The following is an 18,598-nucleotide window of genomic DNA, read 5'->3' as shown; positions in this document are numbered from 1 at the left end:
CAGGGGATTGAACATACGGTGCACTTGGAACAGGTGAGTGAGTGGGGAGAGCAGAAACAAGCAGAGCAAAAAACAAATGAAATCAAATAGATTTCATACAACAGAGTGAAATGAAGCTGACATATATTTGAAGTTCAAACAACTACCCACCTTTTTCAAATCTAAATCAACCAAACAAGGACAACTGTTTACCCAACATGCAATAATTCATCCAGATAAAATGAAACACTGTTAATAGAAGGAATTAGATTTTTGATTTGAGCCAACATTTTAAGAAGCTCCTTTGATTTATATTTTACATTTTACACTTAGTAAATGCTTGTGGTGCGTCAGAAATATTTAATTCAGTTGGCCAAAAAAATCCATAAGAATCCTTTCAGTCCCACCTCTGTCCCCAAGTCCTTCCTGTGGTCAGTGCCAGAGTGTCTGCTGTCTCCCACACACTCATCCTCACAGTTACTGGTAAACTCTGCTGGTCTGCTGATGAATATCATAGGTGGTATAATATATATAACATAACATAATAATTAGCCTTTTCAATATGAACTAAAAAGTTCTCTTCATTACTTTATTGCTGTGTACATTTTAATAATACTCCACATTCATTTGCTGCCACGTTTTATTTCTTCATTGGATCTGTGTGGTTTGTCCATTATGACTAAAAGCCATTGGATGCTGCATCTCTGTTCACTGTATCTATAGATTATTTTGAAGAATATTTTTGGAAATGTGGAAAGAGCATTTCTCAGTCCAAAGTGAACAAAAGTGATCTCACACCACCTCTGAAATGCACTAAATAACCATCTTCCTTTATACAATATGCTGATCATCCACAACATTAATATGACTGTTTGACTTTAATGGTCTTAGAAGAATAGATTCTTCTACACATAATTAATGTCTGTAATTTGTTCAAAGTGTTGGTTGAACACTTTATTCTAAATGGATAATAAATGTTTGAATTGATTTGCAGTGAGAAGGGCAGCTTGGGGCCTACTGCTTCTATTCCAACTACTCTTTTATACGTTAGAGACAAATGTCAATAGAAAAGAAATAGCCTGTCTTTAAATCAAACATTTTTATTTGACCTTAGTTTCTTGCAAAGCAGAAACACACAAGCATCAATAAATCACATGTACTCTACTGAATTTACACACATTTTGGAAAAAGAACAATTTCAACATTAAGTTTTAAACTAAAGCAAATAATGTATTATTTACCAACTTAAAACAAAGAGAAAACATGTGATTAGTGTTAATGCTGCAAATGTGAGCATTGTTAAAATCAGACTGACACCACATTACTTACAAGCTCTGTTATGTGAAATAACTCCTGCTCCTATGGATCAAAACAATAAACAATAATAATAACAAACAATAATAACAAACCAATAGTTGGCCAAACTTATCTGAAAGAGAAAATGAGGAAACTTTGACCCCTGAATCATTTTGCTAGTGCATTAAAGACGTATTTATCTCTAAATTTCAGCCCCAGAACATTGCATTATTTCTACAAAGAGCAAATATTAGTTTTCTGCATGTTGGCAGCTGGTGCACATTTATGAGACAAATCACAAAACTACACATCCCCATTCATTTAGATTTCTCTTGTGCCTTCTTCAGGTCTGACCTCACAACGTAGCCCCACGACTGGTGTAACACAAGAAAAGTAAACATGTCTGTTGGGGAATAATGAACATTGCAGCCTCATTTTTGTGGTTTGTGGTTCCTGTTTTATCCTGAACTATTCATCCACTACAATAGCTAACTGGTCATCAGGGCCATTTCTGTCTCTGTTGATGAGCATTAGGTCGACAGATTCCTCATTATCTTCAATGTTCTTCATCTCTATCACAATGTCATTTATGGCGGTCTCCTCTGAGATGCTGTTGACAGAAAGAAGGATTGGCACAATAAGTCTTCCCAGGTCCACTTGACTCATAATTTGAACATTTTGGATACAGTCCCAGGATTTAACAGTGCATTTGTTGAAGACTACATGACGACATTTTCTTTTTCTTTCTGAGGATTAATACATATTTACTGTACTGAGTAGCAGAGACAATACTCACATGTCCAGATTCCCTGAGCGTCCAGGTGGGATAATTCCCTTCCTATACAGGAAGTAGAGGACACTGCTGATGGCCAGCAGCAGCAGACACAGTATGATGACTACTATGATCACCCCACTGCCCTTAGCTGCATGAACACACAAACACAGAGAGCAAGAAAATCCTGTTAGTTCACTTCATCTAACAATTGTTCTCATCTCTGAGCTGCTACTTTGACAGCTGCGGTGTTTAAGAGGATTTGACCTTTGCTTCACTGTGTACCAACCACATAAAATAGTTTGGTTTCTTTATTTGTAGAGCACTTTTTGGCTTATCTTTGAATACATCCATACATACATACATTCCTCCAGCTACTCCAGTTTTCTCCCACAGTCCAAAGACATGATGTTAGGTTAATTGGTGACTAAATGACCTGTAGCAGTGAATGTGATTGTGATGATGGTCTTTCTCTGTATGTCTCTCTGTGATGGCCCTGAGACAGACTGGAGACCTGTCCGGGCTGTACCCTGCCTCTCACCCAATGACTTCAGCCCCCTTTTCCTGAATTCTATTGTTCAGATCAGATGTTTGAATTTGTTAAAAACTAAGATTGTGGTATTTATTCTATCACGCATACATATTTTATTATACATGATTGATTATTAGATTTTCCACTAGTAAACACTAGTTTCCTCTGATTGTACAAGTATTTTTAGTTAAGTCAAACTGATCATGTAACACCTGGAAGAGGTTCAGCCCCTCAGGACATCAGTGGATATTTAGACAAGCAAACAAACATTTATTTTATTAATATTTCTCAAGAGAGAATCAACACTACATGTATTCAGCTTATTTTTGTTTTTTCAAAATTCCGGGACATAAAAGGGGAAAGGGGAAAAGGCATCTGACAAAAGAGCTGTCAGGGCAAAACTCTTACCAGGAGTGAAGGGAGCTGGTGTGGTGACACTGGGAACTGTGAGGAAGAAAAACAACACTTAGAGAGTGAGAGTTTGTCCAAGTAAAGGATTAACAAAATTGGTTTTCAGAGCCTTTAAACTTGATTTAGCAGTTTAAACCTTAATGAGCATTGAGGTCACCCTACGTCTCCTAGTTCATCCCCTAATGTACAATCGCTAGTTTGGTCCCTAGTTAGAAGCCACATTCTACTGCCTGTACCATTAAAGCCCGACAGTGACCAAAACTTTTCAAACAGGCTTTGAAACTTTCAATCCAAAATAACTCAAATGCTGTATGAAAAACCTTTTGCTGGTTATTCCAGATTTCATACACTTAGAATTGGTGAAACACATACAGAAGCACAATGTTCTGACTTTACTGTGGTTGTGCTATTTTGTTTGTTTTTTTCCAATATGATGGAAAAATGAATAACATGAAATCAATTCAACAATTCAAAACCTGGTTGTTCCCTGCACTAGAGAACTGAGAATAAAGATTAATGGTTCACTCGCTAAATGGCCCCTTTTTTAATAATCCATCCACTCATACATGGAAAGTGAGAGAGAAGCTCTTACTGGCTTTAATGTTGAAAGCTTTGACTTCAGTGCCCACGTCATTGGAAACGTTGCAAAGAGCTCTGATGTCCGAGGTGACATTTACTGACACCACACTCTGAGCCACGTACTCGTTCGACTTTCTTACCACCTCCTTCCAGTTCTGTGGAGACACAAACACACCTTGTTGATGAAGAAACCATGTGTTTTATATTGGCACAATAGAAATGCTCTTCACAGCTGGTATAACTACAGTTGGGTGCAAAGCTTTGCATCTGTACCAGAACAAACGTTTCTTCATGAGAAGTGAAAGTGAGTGGAATTTTCATCCCATCAGGCTGCGTATCTCATTTGAATTTAAAGCAAACATCATCTTAAATAATGACACTCTTTGTATTCTCTTTGTATTCATTCAGAAATAATGGCTCCTGCACCTACAGAGAAACGATCTATGTACAAGAAGAAAGCAGGAAACTCTACAATGACTAGAATCAGCCCCCAAATCTGGGTAAGTTGGAAGTCGGACTCTACCATGAGAGAAATTTGAGGGCTTCAATGAAAAACACTGCTCCCACCATTGACATGACTACAAACAAAGCTCCTCTAACAGAAGCAGGTTAGTGCTGTGTCGTGAGCCTTCTTGGTGACCTGGGTGCCGATGATGTTCCAGGAGATGCTGGGCAGTGGAGAGCCTTCAGCCTCACAACTCAGGTTCACCATCCTGCCTATTGCCTCCTCCAGCTGCACTTCCTGATCCTCTCCAACCAGCTGGGGACCACCTAGACACACCCACACACACATATATTTGCTGAGTGACATAAAGCATTTCCTCAGCCCTTTGCCCTCACCTCACCTTAGAATTGAAATTCTTAACCCTCAAACATCCCAGTTCATATCTACTCTCCTTTAATGCTGAGCTAGTGTCAGTGGAAGTCAACGCTTCCTGCACAGATGTTTCACATGAAAAGCCCTCCAGTGACCTGAAAGGGTCCAGTTCACCTTTTTATGGTAGGTTTGGAATGTGAGAAAAAGAGGAGGAGGTGGCTGAGCTAGGGAGCCGTGTGGGGCCACTGACCTCGTACAATGATGTGAACAGAGCCGCTGCTGTGCAAGGCCGGGAAGGAGGGAGCAGAGACCTCACAATGGTACTGTCCTGTTGTTCCATAGGTGGCGTCCTGCAGGTGCAGTGTGTTTCCCGTGCCTACCTGCTTCCCATCCTACACACATGTAAACCATAAACACACACACTAATGCAGCTATTTATTAGCTTTCACATCATCTAAACATATTCATTATCCTTTTCTTTTCTACTGTTTTCAGTAAGATTTTCAATCCAGTCTCTGGTCTACTGTGTACATACCTTGTACCAGACAGTGTGTGTTTTCAGAGAGGACAGGGCATTTCAGGTTGCAGTCAGATCTTCCCCTTTGAGCATCACCTCTGAGTCTTTTGGCACCACAACAGCTGGGTCCAAATCTGAACACAACAAACAGCAAAGAAAAGGAAATCAAATGCTGTAGGAATGGATTTATCGCTTTCTTTCACATGAGACAATCAGTATGGAGGTGGAGTCTTTGTGTGTGTGTGTGAGGCCACTTCTCACAGTGCACAGGGAGCTGAATTTCTCCTTTGACGTCTGCGTATTCGTCAGAGTCCAGAGGGCGACACTGATAGATTCCGCTGTGGTTTCGTGACACCGGTGACAGGATCAACACGTGGCCACTGCTCTCCAAGTCCACATCCTGGTCCTGCTCAAAAATGAATGAAAGTTGTCATCTCTGTCCATGTTGTGGAATGTTACTAGCTAACGCCAACAATCTCAAGGGGACAGGGAGTGTAAAAAGAATAGTTTCCCTAACCTTACTGGATTTCAAGTTTTAATGTTGCACACTGCATGTGATACTCATCATGTGGTGAAACAGACTCCATTAGGGGGATTCAGTGGGCCGACAATATATTTAGGCCCAATATCTAAACCCACGGTATTTGAAAGTAGAGATGGAGGCAGACAAGGCCGAACCGATATTACACCACGTACTGTGAAACTTACTTGTTTTCTGTGGAAAATGAAGGATGGAGGGGGGTTGCCGTCACCATGGCAACGCAGCTCCACTGTATCCCCCTCTTTGACCAAGCCCTGGGGCGACTCCCTCCACATCTCCACCTTGGTGCTAGGGTCTAAACACACACACACACACACTCAAATTAAGAAGGCTTATTCAGCGAGCTGCTAAAGTCATTTTACAAGGTCATTTCCAAGAAAGGCTCAACGTTAACTCACAGTAAACAGTGATGTTGACGCTGTTGGACTCCAACGTTCTGACGCCTCCTGGGACAAAGAAGCTGACCTCACAGGAGAAATAGGCATCTTCATCCTCCCTCACCGCTTTATACTCCAATGTGCTCTGGACGGAGAAAAAGCCTCTGGGATCTCTGCTCACATTTGCATCTGTCAAACACAATACAGATGTTTAGTGTAACAATGGACAGAAGTTCTATGAAACTGACACCTATTGCTGTAGAGGTCACAAAGTGCATATTCCAACTGTTTCTCTGTCGCTGTCAGCTGGTAATTAGGTGATCTAGACATCTGGTCCTCATGATTACAACCCTGGCAAGACTACAGCTGCTATCAGGCTTTAATAGAAACACACTGATGCTTCACATTAACAGCTTCGATTGCTAACAGAAAATTCAAAGTGTGATACAGGTGAGACCCAGACACAGTGTCTCATCTACACTTTGCACTTACGTCCTGCTGAGGACATCAGTGGCATGCTGTTCTTGTACCAGGTGATGTTGGGCTCAGGGAAGCTGTTACGAACCTCACATGATGCAACCTGGATGGAAAGTCACATTGGCCAATCTTTAGCAGCACTGTACAGGAAACTTGATTTCAGGGACTAACAGTGTCTAAGATTAAGTAGGCCCACCTTAGATGGCATCTCATTGGTCACAGATATTCCTGTCATAACACCCTTGATCACTGGGGCGTCTGGAGGAGCTGAGTTAGAAAAAGAATAATTACAAATCTCACAGATTGGAATGTTCCTTTAAACAACAGCTAATCTGAAATCCATTTAATGTTTGGTGGGTTTCCTTACCAAACACTCTGAGATCGGTCGTGACCACAGCAAACCCAAAGACCTTCTCCTGCACGTGGCAGATAAACTGCCTGTTGTCAGAGAGCTGGACATTCTGGATGGTGAGTTGAGTTTCCTGATAGTCCAAAGTCACATTGATCCGATCACTGTAGTCAGTGTTGTCGAGTACTTCCTGTCCTTTGTCATCACCGTAGAAGATCGGTTCCAATGAGCCCGTGATGTCAGGTCTCTGGAGAAAAGAGGACATGTAGTCAGGCTGACACATCACCTTTAACTGTGTATCATGGAGTAAAATGCTGAGTAAAATGTGTGTCCAGCTGACTGCTGCTGTGAAACAAACATACAATGTGAGCCATCGCTCAGCTGAGTCAGTCTGATTCAGACACATTTCGTCTTGTTAAAAATCTCAAATTCTCAAATAATTTTGGTTTTTGCATATATTTATTTTTTTGCACTTGTCCTTAATGTCTGTCCCATGTTTCACTGGGACCCATATGTCCCTCAAACTGAATATTAAATCAAAAGTTGTATAATTTCTTCTAACATCACCAGAATAGGTCTTTGTTTTAGGTATTATGGAATGTGGAACAAGTTTTGAAGGTGCTGAAAGCAATAAAGGCATCAATTAGTTATTATTAATACATTTAATTCAACTTCAATTCAACTTTATTTATATAGCGCCAATTCACAACAAAGTCATCTCAGGGCACTTTACAGAATAAAGTCAAGATTATAAAGATATATAAAGAGAACCCAACAATTCCCCCTGGAGCAAGCCATAGGCAACAGTGGAGAGGGAAAACTCCCTTTAACGTAAGAAACCTCCGGCAGAATCATGCTCAGGGTGGACGGCCGTCTGCCTCGACCGGTTGGGGTGAGTGGAAAGGAGAGAGAGAAAAGAACAGAGCAACAAAAGCAACAACAAAACATCGGGCAGATTGGTAGGATCAGTAGCTTCACGCTGGAAGACACACAGCTTCAAAGCCGGGGGACACCTGCAGAAAGGGACAGAGAGAGGGGGACAGAGGAGGACAAAGACAACTACGGGAGAGAACACACAGAGTTAATGACATACAGTGGTGACAATTGCTGGATGAGAGGAGAGGAGAGATGGTCAAGAGGAGGAAAGGAGCTCAGTGCATTGGGGGGTGGGTCCCCCAGCAGTCTAAGCCTATAGCAGCATAACTATAACTAACTATATGCTTTATTAAAAAGGAAGGTTTTAAGCCTAGACTTAAAAGTAGAGAGTGTGTCTGCTTCCCGAATCTGAACTGGGAGCTGGTTCCACAAGAGAGGAGCTTGATAGCTAAAGGCTCTACCTCCCATTCTACTTTTGGAAATTCTGGGAACTACAAGTAGGCCTGCATTCTGAGAGCGAAGTGGTCTACTGGGATGATATGGTGCTATGAGGTCTTCTATATATGATGGAGCCTGACCATTCAGAGCTTTATATGTAAGAAGCAGGGTTTTAAATTCTATTCTAGATTTAATGGGAAGCCAATGGAGAGAAGCTAGTGAAGGTGAAATATGATCTCTCTTGCTAGTTCCAGTCAGCACTCTTGCTGCAGCATTTTGGATTAATTGCAGGCTCTTTAGGGAGTTACTGGGGCATCCTGAAAGTAGGGAATTACAGTAGTCCAACCTAGAGGTAACAAATGCATGGACCAGTTTTTCGGCATCACTTTGAGACAGGATGCTCCTAATTTTGGCAATGTTCCGTAGGTGGAAGAAGGCTGTTCTAGAGATTTGTTATATATGTGAGTTAAAGGACAGATCCTGATCAAAAATAACTCCAAGGTTCCTTGTAGTAGTACTGGAGGCCAGACTTATGCCATCTAGTGTAACAATATGGTTGGACATCATATCTCTGAGATTTTTGGGCCCAAATACTATGACTTCAGTTTTGTCTGAGTTTAAAAGTAAAAAATTGTGGGACATCCAGGCCTTTATGTCTTGTAGGCATGAAGCTTTATTAACAGTGGAAATTTATGGAGTGTTTTCTAATAACGTTGCCTGAAGGAGACATATATAAAGTAAAAAGTATTGGTCCTAACACAGAGCCTTGTGGAACTCCATAGCTAACCTTTGTGTGCATGGAGGATTCATCATTAACATGAACAAATTGAAATCTATCAGACAGATAGGATTTAAACCAACCTAGTGCAGTTCCTTTAATCCCAATTTCATGTTCCAGTCTCTGTAATAAAATGTTATGATCAATGGTATCAAACGCAGCACTAAGATCTAACAGAACAAGTATAGAGATGAGTCCAGTATCTGAGGCCATGAGAAGATCGTTGGTGACTTTTACCAGTGCTGTTTCTGTACTATGATGAACTGTAAATCCTGACTGAAAGTCTTCATACAAATTATTCCTATGAAGGTGATCACATAATTGTTTTGCGACTACTTTTTTAATTATTTTAGAAATAAAGGGGAGATTAGATATTGGTCTGTAATTGGCTAACACACCTGGGTCAAGACAGGGTTTTTTAAGTAGTGGTTTAATTTCAGCTACCTTATAAGCCTGTGGTACATAGCCTGTTTCGAAAGATAGATTGATGATATCTAATATGAACGTAAGGGTAAAGCTTCCTTGAGCAGCTTAGTTGGAATAGGGTCTAGCAGACAGGTTGTTGGTTTAGATGAGGTAATAATAGAAGTTAGCTCAGAGAGATCTATGGGTAAAAAGCAGTCTAACAGGGATTGGGGCCTTATCGATGACTCTAGCACTGCTGTACATGAAGATCTATCTGTAATTTTTGGGGGGAGGATCTGGTGAATTCTTTCTCTAATAGCTACAATTTTATTCATAAAGAAGGTCATGAAGTCATTGCTGCTCAAAGTTAAGGGAATAGTAGGCTGAACAGAACTATGGCTCTTAGTCAGCCTGGCTACAGTGCTGAACAGAAACCGGGGGTTGTTCTTGTTTTCTTCTATTAATGATGAATAATATGCTGTTCTGGCATCACGGAGAGCTTTTTTGTACATTTTTAAACTATTTTTCCCGGCTAAATGAGATTCTTCTAAATTTCTGGAACGCCACTTCCTTTCCAACTTTCGTGTTGCCTGTTTTAAGTTGCGTGTTTCTGAACTATACCATGCAGATCACCTCTGCTGGTTTACTGCCTTCTTTTTCAGAGGGGAAACACTATCGAGTAATGTATGTAGTGATGCTGCAGAATTGTCAGCAAGATAATCTACTTGTGCAGGAGAAACATTAAGGAAACTACTTTCCATTGTATTAACATATGGTGAAGCAAATGATGAAGAAATAATTTCTTTAAATTTGTTGACAGCTTTTTCACTTAAGCATCTGCTATAGTTGAATTTTCCCCTAACTGCTATATAGTCTGTTATTGTAAATTCAAATGTTATTAAAAAATGGTCAGACAGAAGAGAGTTGTGAGGAAATATGGTTAAATTATCCGCTTCAATTCCATACGTAAGGACAAGGTCTAACGTGTGACTAAAACAGTGAGTGGGTTTATTTACATTTTGGGAAAAACAATTGAATCTAATAATGAATTAAACGCAGTGCTCAGGCAGTTACTGTCAGCATCTACATGAATGTTAAAGTCACCCACTATAATGACTTTATCTGTACTAAGCACTAAATCAGATAGAAAATCAGAAAATTCAATCAAAAACTCTGAATAAGGGACTGGAGGACGGTACACGATAACAAATAATAGTGGTTTTTGAGTTTTCCAGTTTGGGTGTGAAAGGCTAAGAGTAAGGCTTTCAAATGAGTTATAACTATGTTTAGGTGTAGGGTTAATTTATAAGCTACAATGGAAGATTGCTGCAACTCCTCCACCTCGACCTGTGCTTCTAGGAACATGATAATTAATATGACTTGGGGGGGTTGACTCATTTAAACTGACATATTCTTCCTGCTGCAACCAAGTTTCAGTGAGACAAAATAAATCGAATTGATGATCACTTATTAAGTCATTTACTAAGAGATTTAGAAGAGAGAGATCTGATATTTAATAATCCACATTTAATAGTTTTGGGGTTTTGTTCTGTAAGAGGAGTAGTCTTAACTTTTATTAGGTTATTATGATTAACTCCTCTTGTTGTCATATTTACTTTATGTAATTTAGGTCGGGGAACAGACACAGTCTCTATAGGTATGTGGGAGTTGTGGGGGGGTGACGGTTGTAAGGACACTGCAGAGAGGCGTGTAGGACTGGATCTCTGCATCCTAGGCCAGCCAGTGGTTGAATGACGACATGCGGGTGTACATGTCGTCACTGGTCAGATTTGGCAGGGGGCCAGAGAGGGAACTGCCGGGGGACAGCTAGCAGGGGCTACGCTATGTCGGCCCGCACCAGCTACCGGGGCCTGACTAGCTGAGTTGTTTTCCATGGTGCGGAGCCGTGCTTCCAATTCCGTGAGCCTCGACTCCAAAGCTGCAAAAACCTTACACTTGTTACATAAACCATTATCACTAAAGGAGGCAGAGGAAAAACTGAACATGAGACACACCGAGCAAGTGAGAGAAGGAGAAACAGAGGGAGACAGAGAAGCCATTGCTAATTGATAACTGCTAAGCTAACGAAGCTAATATAAGTGAAATGTGGAATTTGTAAACTTTAGCTGGTTATGTTTTGCAAAAGCAGGTGCTTGTGTAATACAAGCGTATGTTATGACTAAGTATTAATTCTTGTGTGAAGGAATCACTTATTTAAGTAAAAATAACAGCTACAATTAATCAGTAAACAGTCTGGTAGAAACCCAAGAGCGTGCAGAAACAGGAAGTGACACGATACGCATTTCTTTTGTTTATAAATATACTATAATTATATATAGTTATTACTCTGTGATTACACTTTTAGGATAACATATGATATTGATTGATAGATTCTATGAGCTCAGCCCTGAATGACACATTCTTCAACACTACACTGATAGAAAAGTTATTCACTCACACAGCCTGTGTGTCTCCTTTGTCCTGACAATATGATTAAAGTGAACACAATCAAAAGCTGCCTGCAGGACAAACATTGATGTTGATGTAAAATTTCCATTGGAAATAAATTCTCTCTGATAAAAAAATGGTTTTATTGTTATGCTGCATTATAGCTTAGATTTGTCTGTGGTTTATTTTATGTTTTCAACATTTTTTATCGTTTTTTACTGTTGAGTCGACAATGAGGGAGGCAATTAAATAGCCTGATGATTCACTTACAGTTGTGGGTCACTGGCCATGATTCAAATTACTGACTTTTAAGCAGCAGACCTACACAAGAAGTGAGCAGTTGAATTGTGTCAGAGAGTTTCAGTTATACTCACCACAAACCACTGGACAAATAAATCACTGGGCTGATTGTTCCCATCAGTGACGTTATACTGGCAGAGGATTTGAGCAGAGTCACCCAGGTAAACCTCAACAGTCTCCTGTGTTGTCAGCTCCCCCTTTGTCCAGGCTGAAAAACACATAGACATGCACATAAATCCATTTCACAGTTTGTGTAGGTGCTGAACCATGGTCCCATATTATTTATGAGCCACAAACCTTGTAAACCACAGTATTAACGTCAAAACAATAGAAACATTTCAGTGTAACTTGAACTCAGCATTGGTTCCTGACCTACATCTAATTCTGATTATGACCCTCAATCCTAATTGTGCTCACATCTGGCTTTAGATTTCCTGCATTCATTAACAGGAAAGGTCAGTACAGTCCCTGATTCCTCTCCTTCACTGTCCCTTCTCACAGTTTGATGCTGAATATTATTTGTAACAAACTCATTGTGAAAAAGCTCAGGGTCATTTGTTTAAGCACCAACTGAGTTGGCTGATTACAGAGTCGGTCTTTCTGATGTTTTACATGCTACTGTACATGTACAAATGCTGGTGTTAGTCACTTAACCAGTTATATTTTTTCCTCAAAAGGTGATGTCTAATGCTTTGATAACTACAGCACAGACTAGTCAGATGCTGTAAAGGCGACTTGCTTTGCCTTTGTGTCAGTTATATGATGTTCATGATCTTGTCTTGACATCCAGTTTCCCTAATGATGATTAGGAACTGTGCCCTAAATCAAGATCACAAACACACCCACTGCTCTGAATGTGTCATTGTGAGCATTCACTCTTTGATTGTTTGTCCTGTGTCTGTATCAGGGTTTATTAGCATTCATGTAATGCTCATTCTACAACAAGGCCTGTTTGTGCATCTCTTTCCTTTCATACCATCTGTGAGACATGAGGTGAGCTGTCGAGCGAGTGTGCCATCTCCAATTCACTGGGATCAAACAGCGAACCCCAGCACCCCCCTCACAGCCCCCGCTGAGATGCTCTGAAAGAGACTATCAGAGTGATCACAGTCGTCCACAGACCATAGGGTCAGTGGTTCGATCCCCATTCTCAGCTATGTGTCATAGTGTCCTTGGGCAAGACATTGAACCTCAAGTTGCTCCCAGTGGTCGGTGAGCACCTTGCATGGCAGCCACTGCCATCGCTGTGTGAGTGTGAATGGGAATCAACATTGTAAAGTGCTTTGGATAAAAGTGTTATGTAAGTGGCCATTTACACTGAAAATATGCCCAGTTTATTCTTTACTTGACATATGGCTGGCTGATATTTACAAAAAATATAATCTTGATTTTGTTCATTTTGATGTTGAATGTTTGATCTTGTTAATCAGTAAATGATTTATTTGTTGAGTTAACATTCAACAAACACAAATCAGACAACATGGCGTACTTTTTGTGTTATCAATGACAAACACTTATGAACTGTGTCTGCTTTCATACGTATAGTGCAGCATAATAGGAATGTTGTCTGATTTCTCCCAGTAACATAACTTGTTGTGTGCATGTAGACACAATGAGATTCAAAGGGTCACAACATGTTCACCTTCACTGCAGCATATGACACATTTCACAGATCTACAACTTTTCACAACAAACATGTATTTCAGGTCCAAATAAAGCTTTTGTCCTGAGGAAGTAACACTTTGGCCTATTTCTTTGCAGATGCCTGCCGTTGGTCAGACATAATGTCAAACACAATTATACATGTGTTCAAAACTAATAACCAGCAGCATTGTGTGATACGGGAGGAGGGAGCCGCTCTACACCTACTTCATCTTAAGCTCCAGACTCCAGTTCTCAGGGCTCAGCAGACAATATCCATCACTGTGTGTGTGTGTGTGTGTGTGTGTGTGTGTGTGTGTGTGTGTGTATGTATGTGTGTGTCCACTGTGTCTCATGTGGGAGAAAATCTGTCAGGTAAAGTGTTTGGACACAGCTCTGAAGCTGATCACATGACCTGATTCAGCTGTGTCTGTTACCATGGCAACGACAGCTTTGAACCTGCTGAGTCACTCACTTATGCTCAAGACAGGTTCTAAACTGCTCAGACTTTGCCTCACAAAATGTGCAAAATCCTATTAACAAAATTCAAAAAACTGTGGCAGAAGGCTTCACCAAACACAGTGATATACTTTACTCAAAGATATTTAATAAAATGAAGACAGGCGGTGATTTTAAAACAACCCCCGTTTGTGATTTGAGGAGAATTTCTGGATCTCCGTTATATTGGCTCCAATGAGAGATTCAGACAGCAAAACTTTAAGGGAGGTTGGCTTGAGCGTGTCCCAACAAACAGCAGCTCACTTTACCGCAGTTTATTCCTTCAAATTCTCCGTCACTGACCTTGGAAGAAATTTCTAGAGAGACTTCGGCTTAGTTTAACTTACCGCTGCAGTTAAAGAGGCAGAAATGAAGGAAGAGAGGTAGAAATGTCCTGTGTAGAAAAGCCATGTCTGCACTGCTCGTCGTATCCAGTCCAAAATAAACCCAAGTGGAGCATCAACGAGAAGTTACCATTAGGAGACTGAGAAGGAGCAAGGAGCTCAATTAAAGTCTCAGTCTAACGGGGTCCTTTAATTGTGTGTAGCAGCAGCTTAGCAGTTTTTTCTTCTGCTACAAACTCCCTCTTCCATTTCTGCCTTGGTGGAAAGTCCTCAAGGTCGCGACTAAATAAGCCCCTTGTAGAGCTACGTTTACCTGTGTCCGGTGGTCCAACTATCAACTCCACAGGTCGTTCTATGATAAAACACTGAACATTTATTACCTTGTTGCTCTCGCATCCAATTGCATTAAACTGCCAAGAAAACAGTTTCCCTGACAACTGGTTAGGGAAACTTCAAAGGCAGGTACAATATGTGATGTCTTTGATGATGTCATTGATACGCTGTTTAAAAAAAGTAAAAATATGGTCAAAACTCTGGCAGCACGGGTTGTCATGCAAGGTGCCGGTGATTACAGTCAAAAGGAAATAGGCCTGTAGATAAGCTTACAATAAAGAAAAGACTGGACCTTTATTTCCACCATTCATTGTGGCATTTTGTGCTTCTACGACTAATATTCATGTTTAGTAAAAACATAATTACTGCTAACTGTAATAAGTTAGTTTTCAACAAACAAAAAAAACAAGAAAGCTAAATCTCCAAAAGTACAATCATTGGCTGAAAATGTTCCTAACCTGCATCATTGTGAATATACAATTCCCAATCTGACACTGAATGGTACATTTATAAACATCCATTACATGAATGAAGCACAACATGGCTAAAGTAAAACGTCCAAAGTTACCAGTGTAACAGAGGATAAGGCAACACAAAGCAGGGTATGGTCACAGCTGCAATCTAATTAGCTGGACGAGGCAAATGGAGCATGTTTTGGCTCTGCAGCCTATAGAAACTAGAGAAAGCAGAGCATAAGTTACAATGTCAGAAAGTACATGCACGTAAACAGAGTGGATGACCAGACCTGATCACACTGAACAGAGTTTGCCATTTTTGATAAAATCTCCAAATGGCCAACAGAGTGACATTACTTCAGAAACAATGCTATTTAACTGTAAGGGGATGAAACCATTTGTCCAACGACTGGTCTTTGGACAAAGCGCCGTGTGCACCTCCAACAACTGATCCTATACAAATAGAGGCTTTTACACAAACAGCAGGTTAAAGTTGATGAACCAATCTGGAGGTGGAATGGAGGAAAAGCCTGCGGTTCAGACGATGTCCTGTGTGTTAAAGCACTAGATAACTTGCTTCTTTGCATGGAGCTACCTCCTGGGCTCCATACATATAATAATTGCAATTAATTGGAAAATCACTGTTTCTTCCAGGCCTATGTCCTACATTCATCTTTACTAAGTAAATTTGGCCTCTAAACTTCCTGTTAGTGATCATGATTGACTACAGCTGGTGTCTTTTCTGTGCACATAATGAGGATGAGTTTGACAGCACTCACTGAACTGACCAACACAACACTTACAATAGGAAGGTCCACAACTGCAGATTCCAAGATCATCAGTTCAAATAATTGTACATAGATACAAACTATTGAGAGGTTTGGCCGTTTTCTAAGTGGTAGAAGAAGACTGTCTCACTCAGCTGAGAGAAAACTGGTTTGGATGGTCAGGAACATCCCAGGAACCCTCACAGAACAGGTCTGCACTGTAGTGGTGGCATCATGTTCTCAGCCTGTTCTGCTGCCAGTGGACCCAGTGTATAGCACAGAGTAGATGAAATCATGAAGGACGAATACTCAGAATTGGTCAACAGATGGTTGAAACTTGAATACACGTGGTTCTTTGTACAGGACAATGACCCCAAGCACACAAAGCTGGTTGTGGAATGGATAAATCAGGTTATTGGAATGGCCTCCTCCAATATTTAAACTGTCCATCCAAGTCAGGTCTGTGCCACAGAATCAACAAATGTGATTGAACTCAACAATGTCTGCCAAGAATAGTGGTCAAATGTCCAACCAGTGTTCTCGTTTTAGACTACTAAAAGTTGTGTTGTGTTGATGATGTGCTGTACGTGTCGTTTTGACCGTGTATGTTATGCAAGTGTTGTAACTTGGAGATTCTGAAACTGATGCTGAAGACCAGCTGGTGGTTTTACTCCAAAAGGTGTCTCACTATGTTTTGAGAGTTTTGGGGAATTACAGAGACATTCAGTCCACTGGTGTTTCAGAAGTGTTCTAAAATGAAAGATCTTACCTGATTCAATTTTTGGCTACAGACGGTGAGCAGTGTTGAATCCTGTTTCTCCTTGATCTGTTACAGAAAGCCTACACGCTGACAATGGCATGTTCCATTTGTTCTCTAAAAAGATTTGTAGGCAAGAGACAGAGCTTTGAACCTGATGGGAGCCGCTACAGGAAGCCAATGTAGAGATCTGAAGAGTGCTGTGACATGAGTCAGTTTTGGCTGATTAAAAATGAGGCGAGCTGCTGCGTTTTGCATCATCTGCAAAGGTTTGGTTGTGGATACTGGTAACCACATCAACAACGCGTTGAAGTTTACAATGCTGATGCTGATGCACTGCTATGCTGATAACACATGTCCTTTCCACCAGATGACTCCACTGTCTCATCACCCATTTCTGCCTTTCTCTCAGACATCTCTGGCTCGATGAGAGAGAGACATCTTTAGCTCAACCTTTCCAAGACCAAAGTCCTTGTCTTCCCACCCAGACCTTCGACATGACACAACATCAGCATCAACATTGGAGCTACAGTGACTGTCCCCACTAATCATCGTCGATATCATCGACGACCAACTGAGCTTTAAGAACCACATCTCCTCAGTCTCTGGGGCAGCAGATTTGCATGCAAGAATCCATGTCACACCACTCTTCAGATCTCTGCACTGGCTTCCTGTAGCTGCTCGCATCAGGTTCAAAGCTCTGTCTCTTGCTCACAGGGTGGTTAACTCAACAGCTCCAGTTTACCTCAACTCAATCATTCAAGTCTTCAATCCTTCCCGTCCGCTGCTGTCTTCCAACAAATGACGTCTGGTGGTCCCAGCACCACACAGAACACATCAAGCAAAACTCTTCAGCGCAATGATCCCACGATGGTGGAACGAGCTACCAAACTCTGCTCGCTCAGCAAACTCACTCCCAATATTCAGAAAACTGCTAAAAACAGAACTCTGCATCTTCCTATGCACTTAAATCTATTAAAAAACAAAAAAACTTCCTTTCTGCTCTTTCTCGCACTTGCATCTCATGAAATGTGAACTTTTCTGACAGGACTTTGCTTTGATGTTTTCTCCTTGACTTAGATTCTTGCTGCATTGTTCCTCACTTGTAAGTCGCTTTGGATAAAAACGTCTGCTAAATGACTTAAGCAAATGGATTTTGTGGTTTCAATTCAGTGTTTATTTTAAATCAAAGAATCAACAGAGTAGTTAATAAATACTAAAGATATTACATTATACTCATATACTCTAATATTCATGTAACATGCTACTGTTTGTACCACGTTTAACAGGAGCTTGGCTGCAATAAAGTGGAGAAAGCGTCATTGCTTCGGTCGGCTGATTGTAAAGACCAGCAGGTCTACAGCAAGCAAGTAATAGTAATTCTCAGTGTGTCATTGTTTTTCTCTGACTTTGACTTTGACTGACTTTAAAGGTTCTACTTCACATCCCAGGAAAACAAAATCTGGAGTTTCCAAGTGGTCATGATGCTCAACACTTTGAAGACATCTCAAAAGGTAACCACTTTTGGAAGGGGGCGGAGATGGGAGTTTTGAACAGCCTTGAAGATTTACTGTGGTTTATGTACATGGCACATATGTCAGACTGAGAAATTATTTTAACATTGCAGTACTGCAGATATTCCAATAATTCTAAAACATGTATATTTGTGAATCCAGAATTCAAATAAAAAATAGTGATTAGATATTTGTTGTTATATGTAAGATTAGATATCTAAAGTCTTCTTTTCATCAAACAGCTGGGTTTTCACTAATGCTGCATTTCTAGTATCATTATTTGGTTATAAATATGAAACTAAGTCACTCTCACTATAATTCTATTTTGAAATAGAATATTACATTGTCCAACTGAAATATTTATGAATCCATGGTAGGACCCCCACAGTTTTTGTCT

The 18,598-nt window shown here is 40.5% G+C and overlaps 1 pseudogene; it reads right to left on the bottom strand.

The window, feature by feature from the left end:
- Positions 1-1,094: 1,094 nt before the first annotated feature.
- On the bottom strand, positions 1,095-14,442 carry LOC137100637 (cell surface glycoprotein MUC18-like; annotated as a pseudogene).
- Positions 14,443-18,598: the final 4,156 nt, after the last annotated feature.

Source organism: Channa argus, chromosome 15, assembly GCF_033026475.1.
Source record: "Channa argus isolate prfri chromosome 15, Channa argus male v1.0, whole genome shotgun sequence".
In the NCBI taxonomy this organism is placed as follows: domain Eukaryota; kingdom Metazoa; phylum Chordata; class Actinopteri; order Anabantiformes; family Channidae; genus Channa; species Channa argus.
The sequence above is the reverse complement of the archived record's forward strand: the minus strand, read 5'-3'. Positions and strand labels throughout refer to the sequence as shown.